The sequence below is a fragment of the Balaenoptera acutorostrata genome, chromosome 8 (assembly GCF_949987535.1).
Source record: "Balaenoptera acutorostrata chromosome 8, mBalAcu1.1, whole genome shotgun sequence".
In the NCBI taxonomy this organism is placed as follows: Eukaryota; Metazoa; Chordata; class Mammalia; order Artiodactyla; family Balaenopteridae; genus Balaenoptera; species Balaenoptera acutorostrata.
The window spans coordinates 35378078-35391703 of record NC_080071.1 but is presented as its reverse complement, the minus strand read 5'-3'; the positions used below and the strand labels follow the sequence as shown (position 1 = coordinate 35391703).

Sequence of the window (13626 nt, the reverse complement as noted above, 5' to 3'; positions counted from 1 at the left end):
GATGTGGGTGGCTGATGACAAATCCATCCCCACTAGGAGCAAAACCATTCAATCCCAGCCGATTCTTGGTGCTGGCGGTAGGGGGAGGGGGAGGGGCGGGCATCTTTACACGAGAGGAGTAGCACTACTGTCCCCACGCAGTGTTCAGGAAGACAGATGTGCATGGACCCTGGGCCTCTGTGGGCGCCGCTCCATTTTAAAATTCATTTTTAAGATGAATTTCTATTTAAGGTGTCTCAAAGCAGGCCCCTTCTTTTGAGAACAGAGGAGAAGGCGATGAGAAAAGGTCTTCCCTCGGGGTTGGGGGGTAACCCCGGCAGCGGGAAGCTGGAGAGCTTGCAGTCCTTGGGGGAAAGGGCCCTCGGCTGGACACCCCTTCCAGTTCCCGCTCCTCTGCAAGCGGAGGGGAGGGAGACGGAGCGACACAGGGGAGGGAGACGGAGCGACACACGAGCCCCAGACTCCTAACCGCCCCACTACTGCCACGCTCCTCCAGGGTCCCGAGGCCGCGGGGCGCAGAACCTCGGCACCAGGCAGCGCGGGCGCGGCGCGCAGACAGGAGGGCGAAGGGCCGACGGCTGCCTCGCGGCGCGTCCACATGTGGCAGGGCCGCAGGGGGGTGGGGACGGGGAGCCGAGGGGGAGGGTTTACATCCCAGCGAAGTTCCCGGATGGTCGCAGCCTCCCGGCGCTGAGCACTTTTCCTGCCCGGCTGCTCAGCCCTACGGACTGCGGAGAAGTTTCCCAGAAAAAAATGCCCGGTGCGCCGCGAGGCCCTGGAGCCCCACGGAGCCGCTGCGCGGTAAGGGACGCGCCGCCGCCGCCACCGAGGGCGCGACCGGGTTCCGGGGACTCAGGGCAACGCCCGTGGAGACCCTCGCAGCCGCCGGGGACCCCGGGGAGGGGCTGGGCGGCGCGGCTCGGCGCCGGGTGGGCGCGGGCGGGGGCCGCGGGGACGTCGGGGCTGCGTCCGCTGCGGGCGGGGGCGCGGGCGCGCGGTCTCCTGGGGGGCTCGACTCGGGCCCGGCGGCTCGCGCGTCCTGCCGGCTGGCCGGCGGGCGGGGGAAGAAGGGGCCGCGGACCGATGGGCTCCGGACGCGGGCGCCTCTGGGGCTGGGCGCGCTGCTTGGCTCCGCCGAGCCTGGGGCCGCCCGGGGGGCTCGGGCCCGCTCGCGCTGTGGGTACCCGCGGCAGGGGCTTCGCGGGGATGCGCTGGGGCGCGTCTTCCCTCTTGCTCCTCATCCCCAGCGCCGGCGGATGGGGACTTTCGGGCATCTCCGGGGCCAGTTCCTGCTCTGGAGCCGCTTCGCTTTCTTCGCTGGGGAATCGTACCCATCCCGCAACTCGGCTTCCCAAACTCGCCTCCCGCCGGGTGCCCCAGGCTGCTGCTCGCGCAGTGGGCGGTGTACACGCTCGCGTTCGATGTGTGCAGTGACCTTAGAGGACTTCTAGTCCCCGTCAGCGCTTTTCTCCCGGGGCCTCTCCCGAACTTTCCGGGCAGCTTCACTTCAGTCTCATTCCCTCTACATTTTCTTTTTAAAAAAGAACAGTTAAAGTTGCAAGGGTAAGAGAAACCAGCTGACCCAGTCAGGGGGACCCAAATCTTCAACTCGTGGTTAGACTTTGAACTCTTTGAGATTAACAAAGGGTGCGTCTGCGAGGGGCCCAGCCTGGCCAGGTCCTCTGGTCCTGCTCAATCCCGGAGGAATACATATTCCTTCCTGGGCCACGGGCTCCTGACTTTATCTCAGTTCTCTGGGAAGCCTCTCAGGTTGTCAGCAGTGACTGGATGGACTTGGTCTCTTTTTCTGAAAATTGCGTGTCACTCTTGTCCCCTGCATGGTCACTGGACCCCACCCCCAATCGCTGGCCGTGGGTAGTCCCAGGCTTTAGGCGGTGCAGCCGCGGAGCCCCTGGACAGAGTCCCGCCCTAGGTGGGTTTTCTTTTGCCAGTTTCCCAAGGCAATTCCAAAACAATACTGCAGCTTCATTTTGAGTCATTGGCATATTTTTTCCTCCTCAAAAAAATGCCTTTTTCTCTAGTGGATAAAATAACTCCGAAGGATTTTCCTTTTCAGTTTGTATAAAATACCTTTTGACTTCCGGAGGTGAGAGATCCTGCATAGGCCATCAGTATTTGCATCTTAATCCCTCTTTACAGGGCTTACAACTCTGCCTTCACTCTTGCTGTGTATCTTTACCTGCCTGACATCCCCACAAGGTTGAGTTTCTCAGGCACCAAATCTGCAGCCACCTGTAGGAGCCCATTACCTGTTGAGGGGAATTGTGCAGACTAGACTCTGCAGATGTTATTAAAACATTTTAATATCATCTTCTTCCTTGGGACCTACCCAACCTCCGCCATAATTTTGGCTCCCTAGGCAGCACATAAACTCTTAGGTTTGTGTGATGTAGAACAGAGAGATTTGTAAGCAAGGTAAAATCAGGTTCTGGTACATTGAGAGACAATGAGATTACTTCCAGGTGGAGAGATTCATGCCTTCTTTCATTTGTTTGTTCATTTCAGCAATTAAGTGTCTACTGTGTGTTCAACCACTTTCTGGCCCCTTAGGCATATCATGCATATTGTGTACCTTGAGCCTCACTTATCTCATCCAAGAAATGGGGTTGATAACCTTTGCTCTTCCTCCATCTCATCGTGTGAGGATCAGGTGGGATAATGGCGTGTGAAACAGCAAAAAGCAGCACAGCACAAGGCATTGGAGGGCCACACAGACCCAAGAGCAATAAAGGGCTAAAGTGGTGGGACGGGGCAGTGAGGAGAAGGTGGGATGCCTTTACTTTTTAAACGCACTGTCTTAGTTGCTCTGGCCAGGGATGAGCCCGCTTTTGTGGGAAGTATTTGTTACTGGGTCTGTGTCACCGTCTTAGATACTTCAGAGTGTTCCTCACTACGGTTGTAATTTTAGGAACATACATGGTTTTTACAGTGCACATCAGGAGAACAGAATTAAAGAAAAGTGCCTTTTGCTGTTGTTGCTGTAACCCCTTCAGTTTTAAGCATCTGTTATTTGGGATTGTGTCTCCCAGAGCCGTCATCTTCCGGAAGCCTGCCCTCCCGTGAGGTCTACCAAATTCCTAATGATTTTCATACAGAGGTTTCTCTGCCACTGTGACCCAGCAATCCACAATTATGTTGCAGTGCTGGACGGTTTGGTAGGCCTTGTAAATAGCCAGGACCCACGTATGTGAATCGGCTCACAGTTGAAATCAAGCAACATGCTCATTTGGCATTGAGGGTCCCTTTTAGGGGTCACTGTTGTTCCCTGTGCCAGGGTAGAAGGGGAGACCTAGCTCAGAAGGAGATGGGGTTTGGTCCCTGAATGCTTACCTTCTGGTAGAGATGAGACATGGTTTTGAACAGCAGGAATGCAGGGTAGAATGTGGTAAATAAGATGAAAAAAGGTACAGATCAAATACAGGGAATTTAGAGGAGAGTGAAATTACTTCCAGCTGGAGAGAGTCAGTCTTCCCTCATTTGTCTATCTAACAAGTATTTACTAAGTGTCTTCCACGTGCCAGGCATGGGAAGATTCATAGGCACATGTCCATTGTGTTCCATCTTCCCTGCTCCAACTGAGGAACAGTTCAGTTTCCTCCTCCCTGGGAGAAATGAATACTTCCTTACGGGCCTCATTGCCCAGCCCAACATTTATTAATTGTTCTCACCTTGTAGTGATTACGGTCAGGTTAAAATAATTAACTCTGTGCCTTTTATACTTTGAAGTAATAAAAACTCTGAGGCTCACCATATTCCCCAGAATACCTTCAATTAGTTGAGTAATGCTATCTACCTAACACGCTTTAACCAGTATTGAAGTATGCTGGTCCTTAGTCATGGGTGTGACTTAAAAAGGCTTGATTCTGTAAGGCTGGGGTGAGGCCCAGGAATCTATTTTTGAAAGCCCCCCCAGGTGGTACTGACGTACTGCCACCTGCAGAGTCCCTAAAGGTAAAACCGTGAGCCAGGAGGTCAGGCAGATCTTCCATTCCCAGCTCTGTCTTCCACATTTTCTGTGACTTCTGTTTCTTTATCTTTAAAATCAGAGTACTGTAACCACCTGTACCTATGGGGTTGTTCTGAGGGTCGGATGAAATCATGGATGTGAATCACTTGGCAGATTATCCAGGACAGTGCCGCTGCTAGGTATTTGTGGGCTATTTTTCTTTTTTCTTCAGCTAAGACAGCAAAAGAGATGATTTATTGTACACATGTTACATTCAGCCACAGCTGAGAACAGAACTAGTCCAGAATGTCACAAGTCCAGGGCAAAGGACTGAAAGGGACCGTTTTGATACCAGCAAGATGGGTCTCTCAGAGGTGGTCGAGGCGATCAGAATGGCCATAAATGTTCCAGATCCATTGAGACAAGTTCTAGACAGTTGGCATGCAGTCCGACGACTTGTACCAGCGTGCCTGGCCTCTGGCTTCCCTTGTGTCTGCTCCCGTGGCTTCCATGGGTGTACGAGTTTACTTGGACCTCTGCCCCATCTTTCTTCTTTTGCGCTTCAGCCTGCGCCTTTGCTTCTTCCTCCACCACCACCTCCTCTGCTTCTCCCCAAACTATCCTTCCTCTCCCAACAGCTCTTGGGCACCCTTGAGAACCCCGTGATCCGGAACGATGGCGGCCTTCCCTTGCCACGTCTCCTCCCACAATCTCCAGTTCTTACAGCCTCAGCTCACTGGCAGGGACTGCTTACCTTCGCTCTCATGGCGCGGAGGTTTCTCGGAGGATGGCGCCAAGGCTGAGGCTGTGGGTCATCGTTATTATCAGTGTTAATTTGCACAAAACACTGTGTAGGTATTCTTCTTTCCATATGGAAATAAAAAAAGGGCCTAAACATAGGAACTGCTTTGTATATAAATTAGCACGTAATAATCCCTCGGCTGTCTGTAGTTTATTGAGCATTTCACACTGATCACCTCATGTATTCTCTTAACAGCTGAGGAGGAGGGACGTCACAAAGGAGAACATCAGTATGGGGGGTGAGGGGAGGGCTACCAGCCTGTGGTATCTGCTTAGCCAGTCAAGCTACTCTGTTGAGACGACCAGGGCAGATAAAGGGCCAGGGGAAGAAAGATGTGCTACTTTCCTGTCCCTTTGGCACCAGCAAGTGCTGGGGTAACATGTTGTGGTAGTCACACGGTGGCCCTCATCCGTGTGGGGTGACCGGGGGGGACTGCCTGTCCCCGGCCAAGCTGCTTTGGTCGCAGGTGTCGCACCCACGCCCACCGGATGGGAGGAGCATTGCTCTCGTGTTCCCTGGCGGCCAGGAGTCAAGAAGCGTTGACGGATGCATGGGGAGCGTGCTCAGCATTGCAGCCTTCAGGTCAGGCGTCCATACTTGGTGAGAAGTCAAAAATAATTGACTTTTCTAATACTCAATAAAAGAAGAACGTAGCTAAAATAAACAGGCAAAACAATCACCTACAATTTTCATTAGTCTAGAAGCTTCAGAAACATGGTTCATATTGTAAAACCATGTTGCTGTGATGTTATACAAGTAGTCATCCCTTGGTATCCGAGGGGCATTGGCCCAGGACCCCCTGTGGATACCAAACTCTGCAGATGTGGAGGGCTGACTAACATTTTAGCATACTAGGGATATATTGTTTCTCTTCTAATAAGCCATCTTTCCATTGTAACTCAGTATCTTCCTTTTAATTTCCTTTTATTGCTGAGTTATATTAATTTAAGTGAATCAAATTTTCAAAGCTCTCTGTGATCTGGCCCAAGCTTTACAAAATCTCTCCTTCCTTTCCTTCCTTCCTTCCTGCCTTCCTTCCTCCCTCCCTCCCTCCCTCCCTCTTTCCTTTCCTTTCTTTCTTTAACATTACCACTTACTATGTGTCATTTAATTGAATCATTTAATAGTCACACAGCCCCGTGAGGTAGATTCTATACATGTATGTGGAGCCTGAGACTGAGAGAAGTTCGGTAACTTGCCCAAGGTCACACAGCTAGTGACAGAACTAGTATTCAAGCCTGGGGCAGTCTGATTCCAAACTCTGCACTTTTAACCCTTAACTTCACCTTCTACTGTATTATACACCGCTTTTCATGCTGTGGACTCCAGCCAAAGATTCTTTTCCATTCCTATCTATATGCCTCTGCTTTGCTATTTCTTCTCTTGACACTGCCCTTCTCACTTGTATGTTGAATCCTATAGATTCTTCATATTGGCCACAAGTACTTGTTGAGAAGAAAAATAGCAGACTTTGTTAATACTCAGTAAGAGAAGAATACAGCTAAAATAAACAGGAGACACAATCACCTACAACTTTTGTTAGTTCAGTGGCTTCGATGAACATGGTTCACATTGTAAAAACATGCTTCTGAAGAAAAGTCGAAACGCCGTCTTCTTCTGGAGTCGATTCCTCCCTCTTCTTAGTAAATTCTCATTGCTGTCTGTTTGGGCCTCACCTGTGGCTCGGAATCCACTCTATTCTGTATTGGAGTCACTTGCATGTGTTTTTTTCTCCCTCATTAGATTGTAAACTCTTTGAAGGAAATAACTTAATTTTTTTTTTTTTACATTCTCTCAGAAACAGTAGGTTCTTGTGTAGTAGGTTCTCAATTAATGTTTGTTGAATGGCAGTTTATTTCCACCACTCTGGTTGTAAGGTTTGAGGTGAGTGAATTTTTTACGAAGGCAAAGTAGATTTTGATGTTGGCTTCTGAAGATGCTGGGAAACAAGTTTCATCCTAAGAGTGATTTCATCCTTCACCATGATTGATATGTATAATACATTACTTTTCATCACATACATAATTATCTTTCAATGCTGTTTATCTTTATTTCTTCCAAATTGAAAAATAACAATGATCCTAATAATAAAGGAATGGGATTTTGTGTTCTTGTGGGGAATGTGGAAATTATTATTGTAGAACCTAAGAAGTAACATTTCCTGATCTAATACCTGTATGTGGTTCACTTCCACATTAGTGAGTGTTCAGGCTCTCCCACCTACGGATTTTCCATCTTTTTCTTTGAGCTAAGAGGTGATGTACAACTTGAGAAAGGAGTTTAAGCAAAATTGAAGGACACTAGCCTCTCCCCAGACTGCCACAGACTCCTTTGTATTTGGAGGATAAATAGTCCTCTTAGGTAAGAGGTGTCTGCAGGAGGAAGGAAATGGTGAATAAAATGGAAAATTGAGGGCCAAATAGTTTCCTTGGCCAGAGGAGTCAATTACGATTTAAAATAAAAGTTAATTTTACATATGTTCTATATTTCTTACATAGGCAATACACATCTATATATGTTTATATATATATATATATATATATATATATATATATATACACATTTACATTATTTAAATATATTTTTTCTCTCATAGGCAATACTTGGTTACTTTAAATACTGAATATGTAATGTGTACACCTTACCTCATTGTAACAGCTAAACACAGTTTGATTACATTCCTCCTATTCTCCCTCCTCCACCCCACATGTTTGAGACTGGGTTGTTTGCATTTTGCTTGCCTGATAGTTTTAGCATTTCTTGGGTATATTGCTACTATGTTCTTAATAGTTGCATGGCATTCTGCTGTCGGCATGGATATATTTTCCTGTTCAATGACCATCTTCTCATCTGTTCGCTCTTGCTAATGATGCCCAGACAACTAGTCCATTGAGTCAAGTCAGACAACCAACCAATTCAGTGACAGCATCAATATAATCATTTAGTTGGCTTACACAGACCAAATGGGCAGTTGGTTGAATTTCTTGCTTTTCAACCACTTGAGTGTCACCCAGCCCATTTCTGAAACTTCCCAAGCATTTTTCTATAGGCGTATGCAGGAGATTAGGTCTGTTGACTGAAGAATTTAGGCCTGGGAGGGACCAAGAAAGAAATCTGGCCACATCTTTGATGCAATTTTGAAGTGTTGAACATGTTATCAAATAATATTTCAGGAAACTCTGAGACTATTTTCTGCCCTAGGCAGGATAGATTTTGAAAGCAGAGAACCTTTAGACCTTGGAGAAGATCTTGAGAAAACATGTACCCTAGCTATTTTTTTAAAAAAATGTAAACAGTGGGATCAGTGTCTTCACCACAATAGACTTGTGTTATGGGGATGGATATTTAAATAGTGGAGGCAGATCAGCCAGAGATAGAAGGGGAAGAAATGGGTGTTCTTGAGCAGGCTCGTGTAATGTAAGGAGCACATGTATGTACTGCGGGAGGGACTTTCAGGAAGGACCAGGGTGATGGATTGAGACAAAAGGGTGGGGGCAGAGAGAATAAAACAAGACGAAACCAGTTATCTTTCCCAGGCCCCAGAAGGCAGGCTGGGGGACACTAAGACAAGTTTTCAGATGGTACTGAAATTTCTAATTCAATTTTTGAGGGCCTAGAAAAAGGCAAAGTAGTTGAAGTCTTTTTAAAAATCTTTAAAAAGTAGTAATTTACTTTAGCAGTGCCTATTCTTATCTATTAGAGCTAGAATTTGATTGCCGCGCATGGTTTAAAATTTAACCCAAAGCATCAGTTTAAATAATCCCAGGTTTTGTGAGTAAAATTCCACTTTATTCTTTTCCCTAGAGTTTTAGCACTGTTTAAAAAAAAAGCCTCACATGTTGTTTGAGGCAAAATAAAAAATTAGATCATTGTTAAAATTGGGGATTACTTTACGTGATACTTTACAAAGATGTTGGAGCTAGAACCTTATTAATTAAACATTGTAAACCTTCCCCCCCTTAATCTTCTCCCTTTGATGAGAAACTGGCAGAAGAAAAAGAGAAAACAATTCTCAGTTGGTTAAAGGACTGTGCACGGGGTATTATGGTATTACTTTAACCATAACATTCCTTTCTGTATAGAATTTTTGCATACATCATCTCTACTTTGCTGTGATGAAACATGTCCCTTTTGTCAACCACCAAACCAGGTGCTCAGTCTTTGTAATTCAGTCTTTGCTTCCTTGTTTTTGCTGAAAATGTGACGCTTATCACTTAAAAAAAAAATTATAGTTTCTACCTTGTTGAGATTACAAAAGTATTATGTGCTTGATATAAATAAAACAAAAGAGAAAGATGTATACAAAGAAAAAGTTAATTTTTCTCCTATGTCTCTCAAATGTAACCACTCGAGGTAATCAATATTACCAGTTTGGGGTGCGCCCTTCTTTTCTCTTTGCTTATAAAACTATATACAAATATATAAGCACATATATAGTTTTTCTATTAAAAACAGAAACCTTATACACATTAGGCTACATGATTTTTAATTGCGGCATAATTGACACAAAACATTGTATAAGTTTAAGGTATACAAGAGTTGATTTGATACACTCATATATTGTAATATATTACCACCATAGGTTGGCTAACCTCCAACATGTCACATAATTATCATTTCTTTTTAGTGCTGAGAACAGTTAAGATCTAGTCTCTTAGCAACTTTCAAGTATTTAAAACAGTATTGTTAACTATAATCACAATACTGTACATTAGATCCCTAGAACTTATTCATCTTCTAACTGCAAGTTTGTACCCTTTGACCAACATCTTCCCAATTCTCCTACCTCCCCCCACCCTACCCCGGCCCTGGTAACCACCATTCTAATCTCTGTTTCTACAAGTTCGGCTTTTTTAGATTCTACATTTAAGTGAGATCATACAGTTTTTGTCTTTTTCTGACTTATTTCACTTAGCATAATACCTTCAAGATCCATCCATGTTGTCAGAAATGGAAGGATTTCCTTCTTTTTCTTGGCTGAATAATATTCGTGTGTGTGAGATATTTTCTGTATCCATTCATCCATTGATGAACACTTAGGTTGTTTCCTTATCTTGGCTATTGTAAATAATGCTACCATAAACATGGGGGTGAAGATATCTTTTTTGATATCCACAAGATTTATTTTTTATTTATTTTATTTATTTACTTTTGGCTGCATTGGGTCTTCATTGCTGCGCGTGGGCTTTCTGTAGTGTGGTGAGCGGGGGCTACTCTTCGTTGCGGTGCGTGGGCTTCTCATTGCAGTGGCTTCTTGTTGCGGAGCATGGGCTCTAGGCACGCGGGCTTCAGTAGTTGCAAGCAAGTGGGCTCAGTAGTTGTGGCACGCGGGCCCTAGAGTGTGTGGGCTTCAGTAGTTGCGGCACATGGGCTCTAGGACGCATGGACTTCAGTAGATGTGGCATGCAGGCTCAGAGGTTGTGGCCCGCGGGCTGTAGAGCACAGGCTCAGTAGTTGTGGCTCACGGGCTTAATTGCTCCGCTGCATGTGGGATCTTCCCGGACCAGGGATTGAACCCATGTCCCCTACATTGGCAGGCGGATTTTTGACCACTGCGCCACCAGGGAAGTCCCAAGTTTTGTTTTGTTTTGTTTTTTTTAACATAACAAAACATTATAGCCATTCTCTCCAAATTAAAAACTCATTTATATTATAGCTGATTGATATTCCGTAATTTAACCATTCATATTATTTCAAGTTTTGTGCTACTACAGTTCTTCCCCGAATATCCGTGTGTTCAGAACATACTAACATACAGAAGCTTTGATTTCTGTCACAGTCCCTAAAGTGGTATTACTTTCTAAAAGTTGTAGTAATTCATAGTCCTACTAAACTATTTGAAAATATCTGTTTCCCCACATCCTTGCCAGTGTAATTCATTTTAGAAGTATAAACTTTCTAATCTCTTTTTCCTGTTTTGTTTCAAGTGATTTCTTTAGGGAGCACTTGTTACACTCTTTACCTTTTTTTTGTTTTTTAATTCCATTCATTTGAATTATTCATGCCCTGTCTTTTCCTTAATTTTCTAATGTGCATATGGTTTGTCTTCTAGACCTGGAGAAGAGAAACTTGAGCCTAAGCTCACTGAGCTTAATTGTTCTGTATTGAAATGAAACAAAACACTTGATATCTACATATAACAAAGTAAATACAGACCTTTTGATTCCAATTTTCTCTTTCTGAAATATATTATGTAAGAAATTGTCTCAGGAAATATAAATGTCTCACCAGGAAAAATGGAAACTTATAAAACGCAAAGATGGGAAATTTTAAAGGAGTTTTAAGCTTGCACAGCTAACTGGCTTTCCCTCTTGAATCTTAAAGTCTGAAGACAAACATTCTTTGAGAGCATTAGTTATAAGTTATGCTGAATTACATCAAGAGGAAAAAGTGAATCATAGCAGATAGGAATTTAAACCTGGAGTGTGGTTGAAAGCCCCTGCCCTTGTGGCTCCTGCTTGTTTTTCTGGGAGGTGAGACTAGATTCCACTGCTCCTGTCCTTGTAGTTGCTGAGTTCACTATAAAATTATTTGTATATAACTCCAGCAGTACATTGGTTAATCAGAAACAGCTGTACAACTGGATTCATTTATATGAGCAGAATAACTAAATCAATCTGCAAAATTTCTTGTATTTGGGTAGGTCGGGCCAACATTGTGTAGCCCAGAATAATAACAGTGCTTTGTAACTAACCTGACACAGATGGCAAAAAGATTGTGTCTGGGCAGCAGACATTGGAACTGAAAATTAAGAAGCCCTGTGAGTCCTTGATATCTGCCATAATAAAGTGTTGCTCTATTTTTAATGTGAGTGTTTTAAAGGCTAGGAAGCTTCATAAAGGGATGTCCTGCTTAAGAAAGAACACATCAGAGTTGGACCCTCTGAGAGCTGGATCTCCTGAATGAGGCTGAATGGTCCAGATCAGTGTCCCCCGAAAGATCAGTGTGTACATCCTGCCAAACTGTCAGGACAAGCCAAGGGCCTCCTGCTGGGAAAAGGCCACAGACTAGACGGGCAAACTGACGTGTCTGCCTGGAGGGAGCCAGGCTAAAGCAGGGAGAAGCACAAGGTTCCAGGCGAGACTGAGGCTGAAGTCCTGGCATAATGGAACCAGAGGAATTCCTCAGAATGTGTGTTCTTGTGCAGAACCCTAAGGTCCACGGGAGCTGAGTGAGTTCACAGAATGCAGCCTTGTCCGTATGCCTCTCACAGTCAGTCTTAATGGAGACTTCAGTGCAGTAAGATGGGAGGTCTGATGAGAACAGGAAAATCTCTAGACCCTGAGTCTCCATGGGTGGCCCAGTCCTGCAGGACTGAACTCTCCACCACTCAAAAAAACAGGTCATTCTCAAGGCCAGAAATCCACTGGCCCTCAACTAGCCAGAGTCCTAAGTCCGGACTGGGTTCTGGGTACCTGGTTGGCCTTGGTAGGTAGCTGTATTAGATTTTAGCCAGAGAGTGGCAGTGAGGGAAAGTGGTGCCCAGGGGGAACTGGGCACAGGCCATAGTTTTGGCATTGGGATTTGCAAACACTCAGCTTCTTGGGGCCCTCATATGCTGTTGCCTGAGGGCGTATGCTCCCTCTGCCCTACCTTCACTTTCACTCTGCCCCTGGTTTTGGATGTCCATCAATCCTCAGAAATAGACTCTTGAAAGTCAAGTCACTTTTCAGGTTAAGACCTGATATCAACCAGCTTATTTACTTAATTCCTTTTGCACTGAATCCTCTGCTAAAGGTAGAGTAGTAAAGTGAAAAGTGCAGAAGAGCAGTAGACTAGGAGTTTACCATTGTTTTATAATCCCAGCTTTGTTGCCTAGTGGTCACATGACCTTGACAACAATAAAACACTGTGCAAAAATAGAGTAGGGGAATTTGTAAGAATGGGAAGAAGACTGAGGCTAGGCTAGGACATCTCCAGGTAAGGCACTGTCTAAACAATGCAGTTGTTAACAGTTTAACTTATCAGTCAGAAATTTGATAAGTCTGAAATGTTACTTTACCTGTTTTTGACTAAGTATTTGGTAAATAAGGGAGAGAAATAGATGTTTATCGCATTCCTCATTTAGCTAAAATACTGTGGCTGTATTACGTGGAACTCATAGGGTTCTTCGTTAATACTTGAATCTTATTGTCTTCTTGAAAAAAGACCAATAGCTATTATCCCAAGATTTTCTTGTAATGTTATTTGTGGGAGTGAGATGTGAGCCAGGTGAGTCCAGGTATGCCTGGCAGATCTTGTTTTATTTACATCCAATGAAAATCACACTAGCTCGTGTGTGCCTACACACATCCATTATACTCACTTTTATTCTGTATTAGTGCACACATGGTCCCAACCCTGAAACCATATGTCCTCATCATCTACCACCCATGGGTGCATGTGTACACACACACACACAAACACACACACACACACGTGCACACACATGTCATTGGCTTACCCCTCTTAAAGAACACTTCAGATAGAGCCAGGAAGTACCAATTCTAAATGTTGCTGGGAAAGCACATGGATTGCTGAGTTTTGTACACATCTGCCTTTGCAGTGTCTTAGAAAGCAGAGGTCATTGCTCACTAATGTGCCCTTTGAACAGTCTCAGACCAAACACCATATGCAGGTGACTGTAAGTGTGTGCTTTGGGGGATGTTCAGTACGATGGTGGGGATTCCCGGGGGTGGAGAAAAATACCCACTTGGGGCTTTGCCTTGGGAGTTCTGCAGTGACCATTGATTGGTGGTTGTGACCATTGCTGGTTGAGTGTCTTGTTTGTGTTTCTTAATCCTGGTCTGAGGAACAACACATTGCTGTTTTGGCTCAGAGGCAGACCATCTTGGATGGCATCCAAGAAACTGCACAC

The 13626-nt window shown here is 45.1% G+C and overlaps 1 protein-coding gene across 3 annotated transcripts in view; it reads left to right on the top strand.

Annotated features, from left to right (window-relative positions):
* The first annotated feature begins 662 nt into the window (after positions 1-662).
* WIPF1 (WAS/WASL interacting protein family member 1) overlaps positions 663-13626 on the top strand; it is a 121282-nt gene continuing 108318 nt past the window's right edge. Inside the window, exon 1 of one of the 3 annotated variants that reach the window (XM_057550735.1) lies at positions 663-801. The gene's annotated coding sequence lies outside the window, so the exon portion shown is untranslated. The remainder of the gene's footprint in view (positions 802-13626) is intronic. The other 2 variants (XM_057550736.1, XM_057550737.1) reach the window with 2 other exon arrangements.